At 43.3% G+C, this 19,342-nt stretch overlaps 1 protein-coding gene across 5 annotated transcripts in view; it reads left to right on the top strand.

Annotated features, from left to right (window-relative positions):
* PSD3 (pleckstrin and Sec7 domain containing 3) overlaps window positions 1–19,342 on the top strand; it is a 598,663-nt gene that overhangs the window by 257,151 nt on the left and 322,170 nt on the right. The window contains exon 2 of one of the 5 annotated variants that reach the window (XM_074353660.1): window positions 7,144–7,280. The exons of the other annotated variants lie outside the window; for them this stretch is intronic. The gene's annotated coding sequence lies outside the window, so the exon portion shown is untranslated. The remainder of the gene's footprint in view (window positions 1–7,143; window positions 7,281–19,342) is intronic. 5 annotated transcript variants of the gene reach the window in all.

The following is a 19,342-nucleotide window of genomic DNA, read 5'->3' as shown; positions in this document are numbered from 1 at the left end:
CGAACACTTAAAATTTTGATCAAGTTCAGTTTCTCTACTTCTTTTGTTGCTTATGCTTTTGGAATCTGTTGCCTAATCCAAGGTGAAGACGGTTTACTCCTATGTTTCCTTCTCGGTTTCATAGTTCTAACTCTGACGTTTAGGTCTGGGATCCATTTTGAGTTAATTTTTGCTTGTAGTGTGAAGAGGCTGAGCAATTCTTAACGATAGAAAGTGGTGAGGAAGGTAGACCAGGTGGACACCTTACCACACGCACAGTATTCCTGGAGAGGAAGGTGCACAGGAAGCAGCGCTGCAGTTTAACGCTGCCCAGGCCCTCCCTTCATCTGCGCACCTGGCCTCGGGACCCAGGAATGCTAGGAGCCGTTGCTCTAGGAAGAGTGTGGGCTGGTGTAGAAAACCACAGGTTTACAAAGCAACAGATGACAAATCCATTAATTGTAGGGTCTTCTATTGAGTTCTTTTCTTGTCTCCACCACAGATCCAAGTTGATTTATAATTTTATGCCTGGTGTTTTAGTAAATCCTCTATCCTTGGCACATTTTATTTAGTTTGACCCTTCCTTTCCACTCCCCAGCCTCCTTCCCAGTGTGGAAAGCAGAAAAATGATTTTTCAGAACTGTATACAACCCTATGTTAGACGAGCTCACTATTCCTCGGCCCTTATTAAACTGTTAAACTGGCTAGATGTCCTCTGTTATTTGAGCTGTTCCACAGACCCCGCTTGATTGGCAGTGTTTTTCAGTAGTCTGCTTTGGCTTGGCAGAGTGGGCCAGGAAGCAACTAACTTTCTCTTTGGCTGCAGTTTTTGGTGTAAAGGTTAAGTCAGTGCCTCCATCGTACCCACCTCGGCTCGCAGGTCTGCATCCTGAGCTGTATACAGTAGCTTCAGCTACTTCATTGGACCTGCCTGGTGTTTTAGATACTGAGATGGCTAAGGAGTGTTGCACACATCAATCTGAAGGGCGTGTTGAAAAGCTTGTTCCGACTGTCTTTTAATTTTTTTAAATTTTGCCTGGGGGATCCACTTTTGGGAACCAGTGTTCACTGTATTTTTCATTAAAGCAGCCATTGAAAAACTGAGGGGCAGGATTTGACTTGTTTGAAAGTGAAATCAAATCAACTCTGGAGCATCATTGAAACAGTGCGTCTCAATTAGAATAGAGAGCTTTTATCTCCAGAAGTGTGTGGCACCAAATGTAATTGAGGTCAGACTTCTTTTATGTACTTATCTATTAAGGATTCATTTAAGATTCTCCTCTTCATGTGTTTTAGATTGGAGAGCTAGTCTTTTCTTGACTTACAGAGCTCTTTGAGTGCTGTGAGGATGTTTTAGAGTAAATTTGGGTCCTCAGGTTGGGTCCCTGGACAAAATTTTTCATTGTCAGGTGTAAGTGAAGGGGCAAAAACCCACAAAGGGACCAGCAAGACCTCCCAGGCAACGGCCATTGCCTTCCTGCTTTTGCGCTTCTGTAAAATGGATTGCTTCTTGGAAAACGAAACTTACCCCTAAAATTCCATTGGTTCCCAAAAGCTCACTCCTGATTGGTGCATTTCTAACACCTCATTTGCATGTGGCATGAAAATTGAAACCTAAAACCCTATAAAAGCCTGTGTAAACCTACAGATGGGGTCCAGAGCTTGGAGTGTTAACTCCTCTGGGCCTGCCGGCATGATAAACCCGAGTTCTCCAGCCCTCCAAGTATCACTTGGCCCCTCGATGGGATTCAGGTTGCTGTAACATAAGAATTACCTTAGAAAGTATGCTTTTAGCAGTGTGTCCCTTAACCGTTTCTTAAATCAACTATCCAGTCTTAAGTTTCCTTTTATTTTTAGGTGGGTAATATTGTTTCCCTTCTTTTAGTAAAGGAGACGTTACCGACTGGCTTCTTTTTCTCATGTTTTATTTGGCCTAGCCAGTGTTTTAATGAAAAATTGAGCTAACTTTTAAAAATTGGGAGATTTCATGTAAAAATCCTGACTTCAGGCTTCTGCTGGAAAATCTGGGATGCACCACTGAGCGGGCGTTGGTGCTGGCCCTAGACGGTGGTGTCTTCAGTGCTCAGGTGCTCCCCACCTGCAGTCACCACCCCTCCTGTGTTGTCCCCTGCTTTGCCTGCTTTACATTTTTGTGAACTCCTGAAGCTTGTAGGCATTTGGGCTTAAGGTCTCTGCTTTAAAGTCTTACTGGTACATGGCTTTTTACTTTCTATCATGTTTTCCAATAGTGATTCTCATGTCCTGCTTTGCAACCCTGGCTAGCATCCAGAGGTGGATATACCATGAAGTTAATGCATGGGGCTTTGCCAAGGCCTTAAGTGGCTTTGCAGTTTTTTCTTCTTTCTCATAAAGAGAGTACCCCAAATTTTGTAAGATTCAGGAGCCACAAAACTGGATTTGCCCCTGCCAGTGTGAGAACCACCTGTAGATTTTTAAAAGAACAAAGATTCTTGGGCCTATCTTCTCCAGGCCTATGCGATCAGAGTCTGTGGGCAAGGGACCCAGGCATCTCTCAGTTGTTAAGCAGCCCCCCAGCGATGCACAGACAGGCTTTAAGAACGACTGTATTTAAAAAGGAAATTACTTGAGCTGTTTATAAACCATTTTGATACTAGCAGGATTCATTGCGGAATCCTTTAATACATTTGAACTATAGTTTGATATGTTTTACTGACATTCGAAGCTGAAGTGCTTAGGAACCACTCCCCATTGAAGATCAGATAAGTGAGGATATCTCTGAAATTAAAATTGTAATGTCAATAGGAAAGCATGATTTTGTTGTAAAAAAAATAGTGTGCACTAGATTTTCAAGAATTTGTGAAGTTACCCAGACCTGTGATGTTTGTCCATTCATGAGAATTTCATCAGCAATTTGTGTCATGCTGGTATTCGGGTAAGTACTGCTTTGGAGAACATTACTGTACAGGTGGAATAGGGAGAGATTTTGGGGCCATTATAGTGAAGACAGCAGCACAAGAGAAAGCGGCCCTGCAGCCTGACGCAGGTGCCTGTGTTCCCACTGCTAGGGAAGGTGGAATGGTCATTTTAAAGCAGCTTTTTTTGAAATTCGTGGGGTTGTTTATAATTATTACAGTGACTGGGGGTGAGGCCTGGCTACTGGCGTTTAACGGGTAAGTGCCTGGGACGCCAGGCATGCGGCACTGGGTGGGATGGTACTGCGCGAGGAGGGATTGTCCCCAGTACTCATGGCTTTGAATGTCCGGTGGATGCTCTGGTAGGCGATAAACATGTTTCTAACGATCTGGACTTAGGATACATAAACAGAATTGTTTTACGTAGTTTTTAAGAATCAGTGAATTTTCTAGGATTACAACTACTGTGTAAGTCAAGGGAAGATTTTACTTCATTTTGTTTGGAAGTTTACTAGAAACTGTTCACAATTCCAAAATACCATGCCCCACAAGGTAATAACTGTGCTGTTGAGCTGTCAGTTCAACACACCTGCAGTCCACCCTCGAGCCTGGCTTTCCGGGTGAGTCTGCGTGTAGGTACAAGCAGGCCTGCGACTAGCCTGAGCACATGCATAATGAGGATGTCAGGTTTATTTCTCCTCTGTGTTTCGTTTAGTAAAGCACTGAATGTACACTTTTAGTAAATTATACTGTTGATTGTTTTTATATTTATTTGTGAATTCACTTCAGGATAATGAAGGAGGCATTGCAAAATATTTCTTGTAAAAAGGTGTTTTCGCTCTTAAAGAGTTGAGAATTGCTATTTTAAAGCAATGGTTCGTAACCAGGAGTGCACGTCAGACTGGCCTGTGGAGGTTTTGAAAATGATCATTGTGAACCTCCCTTCAAAATACTAATTTAATAGTTCTCTAGAAAATTCTAGGAAGTCTACGAACTTTTTCTACCTTGTGGCTCACTTAGAAAATGGTATTTGCATTGCATGCTGAAGTGAATGAAGGCAGCCGCTTCTGGCTGCAGGTGGGCGTGTCTGGGCTCTGGCAGCCCCGCCCCGCCCGCGGAGATGTGCTGACGCCTTGGAGGGTTGGGATGCTTACTAAAAGTTGAGATTCTTCCTTCACACTGTATATGTATTTCACATCATCACCCTGCACACTTTAAATTCCCTCAGTTTTGTCACTTACACCTCAGAAAGGCTGATAAAACAATTTAGATTTTTGAACCTCACCCCAGTAATTCTGATTTTGGTGTGTGACCCAGAAATGTGCTACTGTAATCAGCCCCAATCAGCCCCCTAGCTGATTCAGAGCAGCCGTCTGCTCTCGGGTAGGTAGGTGCAGAAACCACACGGTGTCTGACAGACACACACCGAGGAAAAGGCTCGGCTCCTTTCTGAAGGTGAGTGAGGTCATGGTAAGAGATTCCTGAGGGAGGCGGAGAGTTGAAGTTCCTACTCCATCAGGAGAGCAGTCAGCTTGTTGGAGACAGCAGAGCAAACACTGCTGATAAGTCCCGGGAGGGGACTCACCTGCCCCTTTCTCATGAGTGTGAGCCCTGAGGGGTTGTGTCCTGAGACGCTGTGCACACTGATGAAGTTCAGATCCCCCTTCGGTACCCCTCAGAAGTCACAGAGAAAGGGATAAGTGCTAACAAAGTTTAAGAGATAAAACTCTGTTTTTAGAAAGGCAAATAGAGAAGATTGTAGAGACTGGTGGGTTTAAGGATGATCTTCAGCCTGAATTTTAAAGGATTCTTAAAAGTACCAGGACAGTTAGGGAGTCCTCCCCAGATGTGAGCTGGCGCTGGGGTGGGGACCATACGGGGGAGGCTGAGGTGATGGCCTTCCTGTGGGTAGTGGAGCTGAAAGTTGCCTTGGGTGGCTGGAAACCCACATGTTATTAACATTACTAACGTTCCCTAAACGGATGTTATTGGAACACAGTTGGGGAGGTGCTGATGTACCAGAGGCAAGCCTGGGCAAAGAATCTAGAGGTCTGTGTTTTCACTTATGTCAGCTGCCAAAATTTCTTTCAAGATGAGTGAAGGCACTCCTGAGGGCATTTCCTTCTTCAGTGAGCGGTGAATACCTGCAGTTGCTGGCCTGGAGGCCTGGAGACACGTGTTCGGTCTGCCTATGAGGCTGGTTGCGGAAACAGACCAGTCATGTGGTGGATCTAACAGTGTGTGATTCCCGCCACAGGAGAGATAAGAACAGCGAGCTCTGGAAGGCTGCTGGGGCACACCTAAGTCAGCCTGGAGGGAAGGCTTCCCAGGAGAGCTGATTATCTGGGCAGGGTTTTTGAGGCCAAGGTGGGATGGGTGCTGGGAAGACACATTTCAGACAGTGGAAGAAGCGCATGTGAAGATGTGGTGCCTTGAAGACCAAGGCTGTTGAGAGCAGCCGGTGTCAGCAGGGGAGGGATGAGGGAGAAGGCTCCGGGCAGGCTCAGACCAGGCTGTGAATGGTGTTATGTGCCACGCTGCAGAGTTAAGTGTTTCACTGATTGTTAAAATGAGGAGCTGAGTCTTCATATTTGGGATTTAGGGAGTCAGTCTGGTAGCTAGCAGTGTAGAGATTGGATTGCAGTTACGGCAAGAGCGGAGGAGAGTACCTTGCTGGGAAGGTACACACACGTACCAGTGGCTTAAAATAAAAGCTTACCCTTCTCTCCTTTGAAAGGAATCCAGATGGGTGATTGAGAGCTCGGTGGTGGTCATACAGGGTCAGAGGATCCTGACTCCTTGGAGCTCTTTGGTCTGCCATCCTTCTGACATTTCTCATCTCCTGGCTTGGGTTCTAGCCACACTCCTAAGAGCACGAAAGAGGAAGTGGAGAGTCAGAAGAGCAGAGGGGCACGTGCCGCCTGTAATTTAAGGATGTTTTGGAGAATTACCACAGAGCACTCCAGTTACAGCGCATTGCTTATAGCATGGCACCACGGCCACAGGTGGCTCAAGTGCCGAAAACGTAACCTTCATGCATAGCGGCCACGTGCCCAGCCGAAAGTTGGGAGTTCTGTTAGTAAGGGAGGCCAGGGGGACGGTGGGGTCAGACCCCGTGTGTCTGCCACGGAGAGTGGTGCAGGGATGCAGGGACTTGTGATGGCGTGAATGTGATGACACGTTAGGGTCCCAGCTGCCGCTGTTCCCCACCTATTTGAGCTTTAGCATCAGCTGTGAGTGAGCATGAAGGAGCGGTCAGAAACTGCAGCGTTGTTTTTTTTAAGTACAAAGTTGTGCTCCCGAGTTCTGTTAATAGTTGGACAACACTTCCCTCTGGTGGACGGAGTGTGTATCACTTTTTAGTAGCAGTTACCAAGTGTCAAAGTGCTGTTTGCTTTTCCTGCTACAGATTTCTTTCAGATTTGTTTTGGAGGGCAGTTAATACGCTTTTCTTTTTTTCTGCTTAATCTAATCTAGAGGTTTATAAAAATTCCAGTGGTGGTCAGATCTCCCTTAAATATCTGTTGTATCTTAATCTCCTTATGGTATTAAGAAATTAAAGATTTGGAATTTTTATGGCAAAAACATTTATGTTTTTGAAATAGAAATGTTAACCAGCTCTACTCTCAGATGGATGCTTTGGTAGGACCCTGATTATAATAATGCTTGAATATAGGTGCATTAAAATAATAATATGAAACCCTGTCTGGAGTGTTGTTTTTTCTCATATGTGAATTTTGCAGAAGTCAGTATTCTGAAGAAATCAGTATTATTGGAGGTATAATAATTGAAAGGTTAATGTGGAGGGCCCTAAATTGGCTATTTCTTAACTGATAGTTTTTTAGTTGTTGTATTTGTTTTTTCCTGTATGAAACTATGATATAGGCTGACAAAGTGAGTGGCATATTTTTCTTAATTTTTTGGTTCAATCTTGAGTTCTCTTACATATATATGTATATATATATATATGTATGTGTGGGTATATATATATATATATATATATATATATATATATATATATATAAATATGTATATACTTGAGATGTGAATTGTAAGAAAAATAAAATGCCATTTGGAGAGCAAAGATAAAGATTTCCATCTTCTAATTTATCAGATAATAACACCCTTATTATTTGAAAGATACTCTACTGGGAAATTTTTAATTAGTTATCCTTTAAACCTCAGAAGAGTCCTCTGATGCTAATGCCCCTCGCCCACCCCCTTTATTTCATAGAGGAGACTCACTGAGATTTAAATAATTTAACCTCAGGTTACACAGCAAGTAAGTCATGGAGCTGACATGCCAACTTGAGGGTGACTTCAGAGCCTGAGTCTTCCCACCACATCCTGCAGCATCACAGAGTCAGACCAGGGGCCACTCCACCAGTCTCCTAACTTCATGTGAAGGTGGGCTGTAATTCTGACTTTGTCGTTAATTGGTAGTATGTTATTGAATAACTGTTTAATTTTTCTGGCTTCACTTTTAAAAACTCTTCAGCTTAAGGTCCCTGTGTCTCCCCGAGGGCTGGGGCATGAGGAGGTGGTGGGATGAGTCCATGCCCTGCCCCAGTCACTCAAAGGCACCCCCCTGGTCTGTTTTGCATGCTAGACATCATTTGAAGGCACAATTTCTCTACTAAAAAAAATTTAACTCTTGGTCTTTATAGCTTCGCAGGTCCCATCTCGCTCATTGTTTCCTGAGGGATGTTTATGCAGCGCAATAGCTCCTTGTGTTTTTCCTTTGGAAGGGGCAGCAGGTGTGGCCTGAGGCACTGGATTGTTTAGTCCACTATTCTTTCACTTGGCAGCACTAGGGCCATTAAATTAGGAGGCGAGGAGACTCTCGATGGGCGGTCCTCCGAGTCTTAGGAAATATCCAAATTCTCCACATGCTGTAGTCGGAGCACCGAGCTGACCCTTTTCCTTGCAGTGTAACGTTCAGCAGCCCACTTCCCACATCACAGCAGAGGGAAGTGATAATGCTGGGAGTATGGCAGAAGTGAAAAATACATGCACACACTGACACAAATTTTCTATTTGATTTCAACATTGTGGAATTAGGAAAGATTTCTTGGCAAGATTCAGAATAACAGTGAACAAGACCCAGCACCGGTTCGTCCATAGCCTCCTTGTCTGCGCCTCCCCCGACAGGCTTCTTCCCCTTGCTGTGCTTATGCTGTTCCTGTATTGAAATATCCAGTCTGCATTAGGTCACTTGGTAAGACAGTGGTGTCAGGGAGGCCAGGGTCAAGCCTTAAGGCATATTAGCTTTTGTTTCAATACATCAGGGACTTTGCAAACTATTTCACAAAAATGTTTCTGTTAAAAGGAGGCCTAGCAAATGAGTAGGGACGGCTCAGGGCACAGGTTTACCAGGAAAAGCGATTTAGAGAGCTTACCGTCCCAATGATGGATTGTTAAATATTTAAACTGTGACCCACTAGCCATCCAACTGTGTGGTGAACTCTGACTTATGCCTGGTCACAATGAATATAATTAAAAAAAGAAAATTGAGATCCTGTTTTAATTTTCTCTTTAAAGACAGAATGACTAAAGATTCTCTGTGATGGAAGGTTCCCCAGAATTTGTTACAGACTGAGATTTGTGTAGTTTTAGTTCTTATATCTGGATAGTGGTGGCAGGGGGAGAAGGGGCAGGAAATAAGTTTCTTTCATTTAATACATTTAATTAATATACAGATAATCATTGAGTATTTGCCATGTACCCAACAGTGCTAATCACTGCTTATAAGAAGCAAATGAATTTACAGGCAAGACAACATTCATACCAGGACCCATTAAATAGAAGATGATGTGTAATTGAGTGCCGGATAACTGGGATAAATCTCATGAACAGATGACTGAGTCCATGTTAAAGATCCTGCATGGAGACAGACGTGCGCCCTTAGCAGGAGGCAGACTGTCGAGAGCAGGAGCAGCCTCGGGGGTCAGGCGTGTGGTCACGTCTTGTGCACAGCAGGGGGCAGCACAGCCGGGATGCAGGAGTACTCAGGCGCTTCTGAGAGGGATGCCGCTCTGTCCTGTGCCTTGCAGGGTGGGTGGTATTTGAATGGATGGAAAGAATGGGGAGGATATTCTGTTCTAGGAGGACGGCAGACTGTTGGCTCAGGTAGAGAAATGAACTCAGGTGTGATCGTGGAAGGCCTGAGGTCAGTTCAGCGAGTTGCCGTGTGAAGTGTATGTCCCGAGACGCTTCATTTAATTCCTGTCAATTTCACTGACGGACCCTCTCTTTGGGGGCCCCACTGAACCCTAGAATCTGCCTCTGTTGTTGAACCAATCATTCTGAAAGGCACTAATTTATTTACAGTTTTTTTTTTAAACTGAAAGAGACTGAGGCTGTACCTGGTTCCCTTGACTAGAATTTGGCTATTTTTGAAATTCAACATTCATCAGTTTACATCTTATATTCAGGGTGGGTTACTTTTACAAATAGTTTGATTTTAACCATTTTATGTTAAATCTTAAAATTTAGATTTTTGTGACATCTTTCATTCTTGTGTGCTGAGTGCAAAACACGTAAAAATTAAATCCTGTTTAGCAATACATTTAGCAAATTTGTCTTATAAAAAGATTAAATGAAATTAAAATTCAGCACCTACTCTATAGGAAAAGGGGAAAGATGTCAACAATCGAGTTAATTCAGAGTAAAATGTAATTCTGCCAGACCAGAACCCGTGAGACAAGGGTCTAGACTTGGAGAGGGATGATAAACAAGGAGAGGAAACAGAGTTACTCTAGACGAGTTCATATCTTTTAATTACAAGCGTGAAGAAAGCCAAACACAAAGGAAGTCTTTAGGAGTTAGAGGGCTCAAGGCTACATTCCCATCTGTCTTGGCAAAGGACCCCCTCAACTTACCATGTCAACACATGAGGAACTCATGGTAATGACAACATAATAGGAAGAAACACAAAGTAAACCACAGCTAGAATATGTAACTTGTAAGTTACCATCATCGTCCTAGTAAAGAATGAATGGCATCTTCTAACTTACAGACACTGTGGGAGTCATCGGGGATACAGAATATATAACCTACAGTAGGCGCCATCCACTGAGCACTCGGTGGAAGTGGGAGGCGGACTGATGCTCAGGGCAGATGTCACATCTGGACATCTGGACATCTGGACTTACCAGGGCAGGGCCCTCCTTTCAAATTCCATTTTGTAGTTTTCCTGTGACCTTTCTCAGCTTAATCTTAACAGCAACCCTGTGAGGTAAACATCTTGTTTGCATACAGTTACTCGTTTTTGGAATCATGTTCAAAATGAATTGCAGATTTTTATCTCAATGAGTACAAAAGCCTGGAAAAGTTGACTTTTAATGAGATTTTTTAAAGTAATAGGTGAAAGCTGAGGCTCAGGGAGGCAGAGTTACTTTTCTGAATACCCTGGTGAGAAATGGAGCAAAGGCGGATTCCCAGTGGTAGTGGTGACATCAGCTGGTGCTTACTGACTGGCCCCCAAGTGCTGGGCGCCGCTCCAGGTACTCTGTGTGTTGACTCATTGAGGGTACTTTTGCCTTCATACCAGTTTGTCTACTGGGTGACAGATAATTCATCCAAGCTCTTGCATTTTAGAAGGCAGTGAGCCGAGAACTAATCAATTCCTGGGACTACTTGTAATTTAAGGGCAGAAGAAATGTGATAATCCAAGGAAAGAGCAGAGCAGCCGTAGGACAGATCCACCACCAGGACAGCATGTGGACGGATGAGAAGATTCTAGAAGAAATCCTCTACCCTTCCATCCCTCGGCCGACCACGCTGTACCCTGCTTTTCGGGCTGGGTCTGAAGTTGAGCTGGTCCAGTTTTCCTGCCATCCGGCCCCTGGGCACCCTTTTTGGTCCCTGGGGAGAGGTGGAACGTTACATTTTACTCTGACACAGTTGGTACAAGGTGAGAGTTTATGAATGGAATCACTTACTGAAAGAAGGAAAGAAAAGAAAAAGAAACAGCAGATAAAGGAGTTTCTAGGAGAGAGAAGTAAACCCTGGTTTAACTAGGCTGGCCAGAAATCAGCGCGATGACGCAGCCCCTCGGGCCCTCTGACTGCTTCAGTTGCCACTTAAACACCATTTGGTTACTTACTGACTTCACTCTGACAGAGATTCCCTTCCTCCTAGAACTGGCTTTCAAGTTTTACCTTTGGGTGTGATCACCCCTTTAGCCCAAACTCTGGAGCATTCCCTCTGCTCCAGTGAGATCCTGGCACCCCTGGGCTCTGATTCCATCCCGGGCCCCGGGCCTGAGGAAGGCACTTCCCCTACTGACCATAGAAATTCTCTTGCCCATTACCCACAATCTAGTTTTATGCCGTCTTGAATTGACTCTGCAATTTAAAATTTGTGCTTTCTGGGTATCTCAGGGACATGGCGATGCAGCAGTGAACAAAACAGATACAAGCCACTTACTTCCTGAAGGTTTCCTTTGGGTCAGTGGAGCTTATAGTTTGATTACGTTCTGAATAATATTAATTAGCCAGTTGTCAATATAGGAATCTCATAATCCAGGATAATATTGGGAAGAACCAGACTATTCAACAATAACTGAATTATACTACTAAGTGGCATATCGAGTGTTTATTAAAATGATATTTACTTGCTTTATATAATAAAAAATAACGTAAGTGTTATTGTAAATAAGTTAATAGAAGCAAGAAAGGAAAGGATGTTTAAATTCCCAAGCTGTGGCAGAGTAAGACAGTGGTGAAGTGCTGCCCACTGTCAAGTCGTGGTCCTGCTTCCTCCTGCTCTTCCTTGTGCCCACATTTGGGCTGCCAGCGAATTCCTTCTTCTTCTTCCCTCACCCCTCCTTCCCTCCTCCCCCCCCTCCTTCTTTGTTCTTTTTCCTAAACTTCGGTCTGAGGATGTTTCCTGCTTTTCTTATCTTCTGACTGTGTGGGGGCCAGGTGGCTAAAACTCTGTCTGTGCTCTGATCTGTAAAAGGAGTTCATGTACTGTATACGCCCAAACTAGGGCAAGGGTGTTTTCCTCAGAAAATCATCAGAAAAGGAAGGGTGGCTTTATATTCAAGTTTTTACCATTTCTGAATTAGGGATGTTTTGATTATTTTAAATAACAAAGAACTTTTGGAGAATACAGATTAGCTTGAAATAACTACAAATAATTGTCATTGGGAGGCTTACAGGGATCACTAAAACAGGTTAAAAAAAAGTGGGGGGAGAAGACAAGTTTAACACACACTTAGTAATTATACTTAAAGAGGCGATCCTGGAGTTGTAGATGTGAATGTCACGGTAAACTGGCTTTTTAAAGGTGACTTTTAAAGGTCATTCAGAAGGATACATCATCTAAAGTGGATGGATTCTGTGCATGAGGATAGAATTTCCAGTTACAGCATCACGCAGATGAGAAATCATTGTGACTCAGTTTAAGACAGGGCTGAAGATGTAATATGACTCAAATGGGACTCTAGTGGTGGCAGAGATTCTAACCACAAATTGCATGTGGAGAGCTTGACTGACAGAATTCCCTAAAATGTAAGGATATAAAAGCAAGTATTTTTTATTGTTTTCTGTAGTATGTAGTTTTATGTATGTACAAAAGTAACATAAAGAAAACATTAATGAGAAGCTATTGGATTGTTTAATTTACATCCTTGAAGTATATACAGTGTGGCCAACAACTGTTTGTTTCAGTGGTTGCCTTGTATTTAGGTATACCTTGATCCCTGCTTCTTAGGAGGTTTTAAGGATTAAATGAAACAATTAATTGTCCACTGCGTAGTGAGCACTGGGCAAACAGGGCCTAGTGACGAGACCCGCTTTGGGGTCTGTTTCCTGCTCTTCCCAACTTTTCCTTGTCAGCACAGCCTGTGTGGGAGCAGAAACACCATCGGGAGTTACTTGGAAGGTGACAGGGAGGCCTGGTGGGTGAATTGCATCTTGCCTGGTCTCTCCCCGACTCTGCACCTCCTTCTCCCCCTCCGCCTCCCCTCACCGTTTGTAGCCCAGAGAAGATGCAGTGGTTCTGCGCTCAGAGAGGGCGCATCCTCTCCTCCAGCCCAGACTCTAGGTCCATTGACTGTGGTCCTCTTGCCAAGTAGTCCTAGGACAGTTGGAGAGTTTTTAGGAGATTCCTAATTACATCTTTACTGAACAGGAAGTTTCAAACATAGACACGTTTTGTAAGGTGTGCTTCCCAGCAAGCTTACTAGGAGGTGGTGTGTATATTCCTTGTAAGTGACATTTTACTTTAGAGTGAGGTTTTTTTTGAAATTGTATTTCAGAGATAAAGCTCTGGTGTGGCTTGTTATTTCCAGTCTTGGTGTGCACAGCTCTTCTCTCTGCTCACTTGGGTTTATTTCCATGTTGTGTCTTCCTGGATTCTGTTTATCTCTTTATATGAAGCTTAAACATTCAGATGTGCCTCGTAATAGAGACAATAGACTGATATGTAAAAACTAAATGTTTATAATCCCGAAATTGACATTGAATTTTTTTTAAGATGTAAGAACCAGGCTTAAAAGATAAATAATGGAGATAGGAAAACTGGCTTCTTATTTGTTGGAATTTTCTGAAAGAAAGTTATTTCAAATAAGGAACTGCTGTTACCAGTGCTTCTGATAATCTTGTCTCCTACATGGATTTAGTAATTAAAAAAAGCTAACAATAAATATCATGTTGTGATAAAATTGGCATCAATCAGCGTTGACTTGTAAAACATTTTTAGTTCTAAAATCTCACACTAAATTGGGTAACAGTTTGCTTGCCTGTTTGTATTTGTTCGAAATTTTTGAGAAGTGACACGTTACTTCAAATAACAATTTAGTCATTCCTAAACTAAAGGGACAGTGCTAGTGACAGTGAAGTCTCGAAATACATTACTGATTTGGAATTTTGTTATTAAAGAGTAATTATGTATTTCTCTTAAAGCTTTGTTACAAGATTTGTACCTGATTTGTTTTAATCAGGTATGGTAAGACAGACATGGAAATGAATGTCATGAAGGAAGAAGTTTATACCCACAGATCCCTACAAACAGGAGGCTTGCACACGCGCAGGGCCACCGGGAAGGAGGCAGAGCAGATGGCAGCAAGCACAGCCCAGCCTTTAACGGGGTCTTTGCTGGTAGGAATGGGTAGGGCAGGGTAGATACCTGAGTAAGTTTAGGATTGGATGGTATGAATAATTTCATGGGTTCTGGTCTATAAGGGTGGTTCCTAGGTGTCGAGTGCCAGGCCCTGGGGTGATGTGGAGCTGGGGAATGTTTTGCTATCCTCAGGAAGCAGCTGGCCCTGGGAGGGGCTGCCTCTCCAAGATCAAGGCCCCAAAAGCCACAGCATCAATATAGAAAGTAAGAAGGTATGGTCAGTACAAACTCCATGTTAACATGCAAAGTGCTTTATAATTTAAATTTTATACTGTCTTCATTAAAAAACATTGGTTGCAGTTGGCAGTTATATGTACTTTTATTTATAAAATCTTAAATTTTAATGAAAAAGTACATTTTATAAATCTAGCTTTCTTCGGGTTGGTTCAATCTGTCAGTGATATTTCTAGAAAAGCAAGTTATGTTTTGCAGAAGAGGTATAAACAGAATATTGGTAAATTTTTCAGTGGTTCTCTCTTCTGAATATTACTGATATTATCTGTCCTTCAAGGGTAATGACAGCTTTGTTAGGTTACATTTCAGAAACAGAACAGAACCAAACAAGACAAGTGAGGACTTCGGGCTGGCACTGCCAACCCAGTTCGGGACTCAGGCGCTGTTTCCATATGTACTGTTTTTAGAGATAGTGTCCGTGGGAGAGCGGAGAATATGTAACATTTATATTGGAGCTTTGCTTTTTGAAATGGTGAGTTTTAGGATGTCAGTCAAAGCCTAGTGTGAAATGCTAAAAGCATTTGGAAACGAGACATTTGTGTAGTCGAGGCAGATTTATTTCCGCCTGGTCACCAGCAGTCTCAGTTAAGGGGATGGTCTTCGTTACACGGCCTTTATGATAGACTTACAGTAGCTTTCCTGAGCATGCTCACTCCTGTGTTTGTGTTCTTCCCCTTGGAAGGAGCCTTCTTGCAAAGCATGCCCGACAGCTTCAGCTCACATCTCCTGGGGAACTGGTGATTCGTGGACTGGTTAACGTTTGTATGATGCCAGCAAACATGGATGCTTTTCCTACCAACTCTGGAGAAATAACAGCTCTTCTTGGAGAGGTTTTTGAAAAGGGAGGAAGCTGGCAGTTTTAGTTAAAAAAAGTGGTAACAACACTCAGAGTAATGATGATTATAGCAACAGCCACAATAATTAACCTTGAGCCTTTATTTTATACTAGTTGGTATTACGAGTGCTTGGTGCACTCATGTGGTAGCTGATTTAATTCTCAGAACAACCCCATTGTTTTCCTCATTTTTTAGATGAGGAAGTTGAGCCCCTCAGAGGTTAAATAAATTGCTTAAGGTGACATAATTGGAAAGTGATGGAGCACAGACCACTAGTCCAGACCGTGTGCTTTAACTACACTTTTATATTGCTCTGTAACCTAAAAATCTAGCTCGGAAGCGAGGAAACTAAAGCTGAAAGATCTTAAGCCATTGGCCCAAGATCCCTGGCGCTGTCAGCGCTGAACCTCTCCTGGTGCTGCTCTCACTGTGGTTTCCCTGTCTCCGGGTGCTTTGTCTAGATGCACTAGACTGTTATCCTCTTACATTTGGGCCAGTCTTCTTGAGAGGTGTGTATTTTTGGCTTGCTGTGGTTCTAAATCCTGAAAATTATATTCTCCCGCTAGGATCCTTTTCCTTGGCAAGGAAGCTCCCAGGAGGCAGTGGGGCTTCAGGGACCGAGAGGGCAGACTTTGCAGCCTTAGTGCCCGCATTTATGTCCCACCTGTGTAATTGTGGACAAGTCAGACTTCTTGTGTTTCAGTAGTCTTACCTGAAAAAAAGGCTTAATCCTGGTAGCTGTCCCCCAGGGCTGCTGGGCAGTATAGATAAGTTGATACAATAAAGCTGCTTTAAAGTCTGGTGCCTGGCACATAGCGAACATTTTATAAATGTTTTCTCCTCTGATTATGTCATTTATCAGAACTGTATACTCCAGGTGAAACTCAACACATTATCTAGCACCTGTTAGGCACTCAGTAGATGTATATGGGATGAATGAAAATAACCATCAATTGCTTTATATTACTGGTCTCTGCTTTTTATACTGGTTGGAATATTAAGATTATAGAAGATATTTTTAATGTTTGTATTAACCTCCATTACCAAGACTAAGGACCACACTTTTCTCTTCTACAAAACTGTTTTTACAATTCGCGTATTTATTGAGATTGTATTGAAATGTACTGCATACAGCTAAGGTCCCATTAATGATGTGAAAGTTTATGTCATCGTATTCAAAACTGGATGTTAGTATCAAATTTTTTCATGTCACATTTCCCAAGTAGTATCAATTACCCATTAAATATGAATTTAATCGCAGAAAGGGTAATGCAGCCATGAGTAAGATGACTTTAGCTGGCAGCGTCACTTCGCCCTGAGACGAGGTCTGGGAAAGCAGGATCGATATCCTCCCACAGCATTTGTTCAGCATTATGTTTGCTTTTGCCTTTTCTGTTTAAATCACACAAGAATTAAATCCTCTTAAAGGGAACTCGTCTGTCTTCTTTCACGTGTGTCATTCTCACATCAGAGAAAATGCTGCATAATACCGAGATGACAGCCCCACCTCTGATGTCACCCGGGATGGTACGGTCCTCTCAGAGCCTTTGCTGGGGTTCCTGCTGCCGCGCTGGGGAAATGGTTACATTAAAGCTCACTCCCGTCATCTCAATTATCTCCTTGGAAGTAGTTTTCACAAATATAGAAAAGCCCTACGGTGGTTGTTTTCGGTAAGCTACCAAGGTAGAGAGCGCAGAGGCAGACGAGGGCGCGGGAGCAGCTGCGTGCCTTTGTGAGCGGGAGCGGCTCGCTCAGCCAGGGCTCCCTGCTCAGAGCGCTCGCTGCCACTGACATCACCCTGTGCAGTGCAGGGCAAGAGGGGCTGCCAGGAAATTTGAGACTAATTTGCTTCCAGTTGACTAGAACGGCAGATTTTGAGTTAGCCAGCTTCTTTTCTAGCTAACTTTTCTCAAGCGTTAAGCTGATGAGCTGGGCATTTTCTATGATCAATGGGTAACTGCTGGAGCTACAGTAATCTCTGTGAGTAACCTCTGTTTGTAGGTTTCTGCAGGCAAATATATTTTTCTATCTCTCTCTCTTGTCAAATGCTGCTGTAAAATGATGCATCTGTATTACTGAATGCTTGTGCTTACTAGTCTTGTCTTTGGACCATCCCAGTAGGCGACTCCCGGGGCTGGACGAGGTTTTGCTGAATCCTGACTAGAGAAGCACATACCGCATTTATCCCGGGTGCCCACGCCAACTGTTCTTTAATTCCCCAGCCATCAGAAAGATGCCACCTGCCCACCGTCCGAATGCTTTTGCCCAGTACCTCCCCTGACTTTAACCTGGAATGTTTATTTTAGCATCTGACATTGGATTTTTGAGATATTTTATTTTTACATAGACAGCAGAATGTTATTCTTACCTGTAAAATTCTTTCCTTTCATTGTTTGTTCTTGTTCAAACAGCTTTCCCGGGACCACAGAATTCTATTATCCTATTTCTGCTCCCTGTTTTTGATGTATTATATAGAAAGAAAGAGGAAAACGGGCTACCCCTGCAGTTTTAGAAAGACATCATATTGTGGCACCGGGTGGGAATAGGGAGGAGTTTCTCTTAAAGAGCTCGACCTCCTTTCTCTCTGCATGCCTGGAGCCCAGCTCAGCCTGAGTGCCTGATGGAGCGCACAGTCAGCCACAGGGCAGCACCAGAAAGTTCTGTGAATGCTGTCCTCGAGGCTGAGGGGGTCTCCACTGGAGCTTTATTTTCCCTCAGTTTACACATAGGGTTGTGTTTTTCTCGTCTTTTGAAAGTGTCACTTTTAGATTAATTCAAGATTCATTTCTCTCTCACCACTTCTGTAAAATTTACAGTGTCAGATATACTTGGAATTATCGCTCATGTCAGTTTGCAGCCTGAATCTTTAGCAAAACCATCGGTCTCTTACTGAGCACAAAAACTACTGAAGGCAAACATAGATCAGCTGAGGCTCATTGCAGACTGGAGGCTGAGTGGAGCTGCTGTTTTCCGCTGCACCTAACATTTGTCTTGACACACAGTTTAGAGAAGCCACAGCTATAGCTGACCCTCACTGCTAGGAACTCCAGCTCCTTGGCATTTGTGATTTTTTAAAAAAAAGAATTGTATAGTGTTTTGAATTTCAGTTTCTGAAGTATTAAATGTCCTTAATATATTTCACCTTAAAATGTTAAAATATTTAATAAAATATATAAGAATTTATTTTAACTCTACCATATCTGTGTTAACGTTAGCAGAAGAGAGCCTGCTATAAACAAGGTTGTGGAGTTTTTTAAAAAGTTTAAACTTTTATTTGCTTTTAAAAATAAAATAAAAAGTCGGTGAAGGTAAAAATTGGGCTTTTCAAAGAGTAAAGTGGAGACCAGGGCCTGTGGGGGTGGGGAAAACGGGGCGATATTGATCAGAGGGCACAGACTTGCAGTTATAAGAGGACTAAGTTCTGGGGGTCTCACGTACAGCATAGTGATTATGGTTAATAATACCGTATGATAGACTTAGATGCTGCTAAGAGAGTAGATCTTAAATGTCCTCACCACAAAGAAGTGACAGTTACGTGACGTGGTGGAGGTGCTGGCTGAAGCTATGCCGGTGCTCGTTCTGCAGCCTGTAAGTGTATTAAAGCCGCACGTGGTGCACCCTAAACCTACTCAGTGTTGTGCATCAATTGTATCTCAATAAAGCTGGAAGCAATGAAAACATAACACTGGGTTTTAAAAGTGGCGATTCCTAAGCAGGGAGAAGTAGGAAGAGGACAGGAGGGACGGACTCAGAGGAGCAGCTGTGATCGGGGGTGGTGGGGCTGGGAGGAGAAGCACAGAGTGCGGCTGGGAAAAGAAGCAAATGGGAGTGGATGGTAGATAAAGAGGAGAAAGTTACAGCTGGAAAAGAGGAAACCAGCTTGAAACAATAATGCTTTCAAAGACAGGCCTGCATGTGGCTCTTGCGTCTTAGGATTTCTCCTCCGTGACGAGAGCTGGTGCTCTGCACGCGGGCGGGGACCTGGGGCTGGGATTCCTGGGGTGCTTCTCATCTCGGTCTTTTATCTTCCGTGTGCTGTGTGTGGTGCCGCCCCCAGCTCACGGAGCTTCCCCTGTGGTTGCCTGGAATGGTGAGCATGTATCATCTCCCCCGGGATTAGCATGGAATGAGAAGAATCGGGTTCCGAATCATTAGTATGTGAAATTCACTTGTGGTTGGCACAGCTGTAACTATTAATCACTTGGGGAAAAGAGGGTCCAATTAACAGAACAGTCTCTATTCGTGTGCACGTGCTAATGGCTCGTGTAG

Source organism: Camelus bactrianus, chromosome 26 (genome assembly GCF_048773025.1).
Source record: "Camelus bactrianus isolate YW-2024 breed Bactrian camel chromosome 26, ASM4877302v1, whole genome shotgun sequence".
Classification (NCBI taxonomy): Eukaryota; Metazoa; Chordata; class Mammalia; order Artiodactyla; family Camelidae; genus Camelus; species Camelus bactrianus.
Note: the sequence above shows the minus strand (reverse complement) of the source record. Positions and strands in the feature narration are given on the sequence as shown.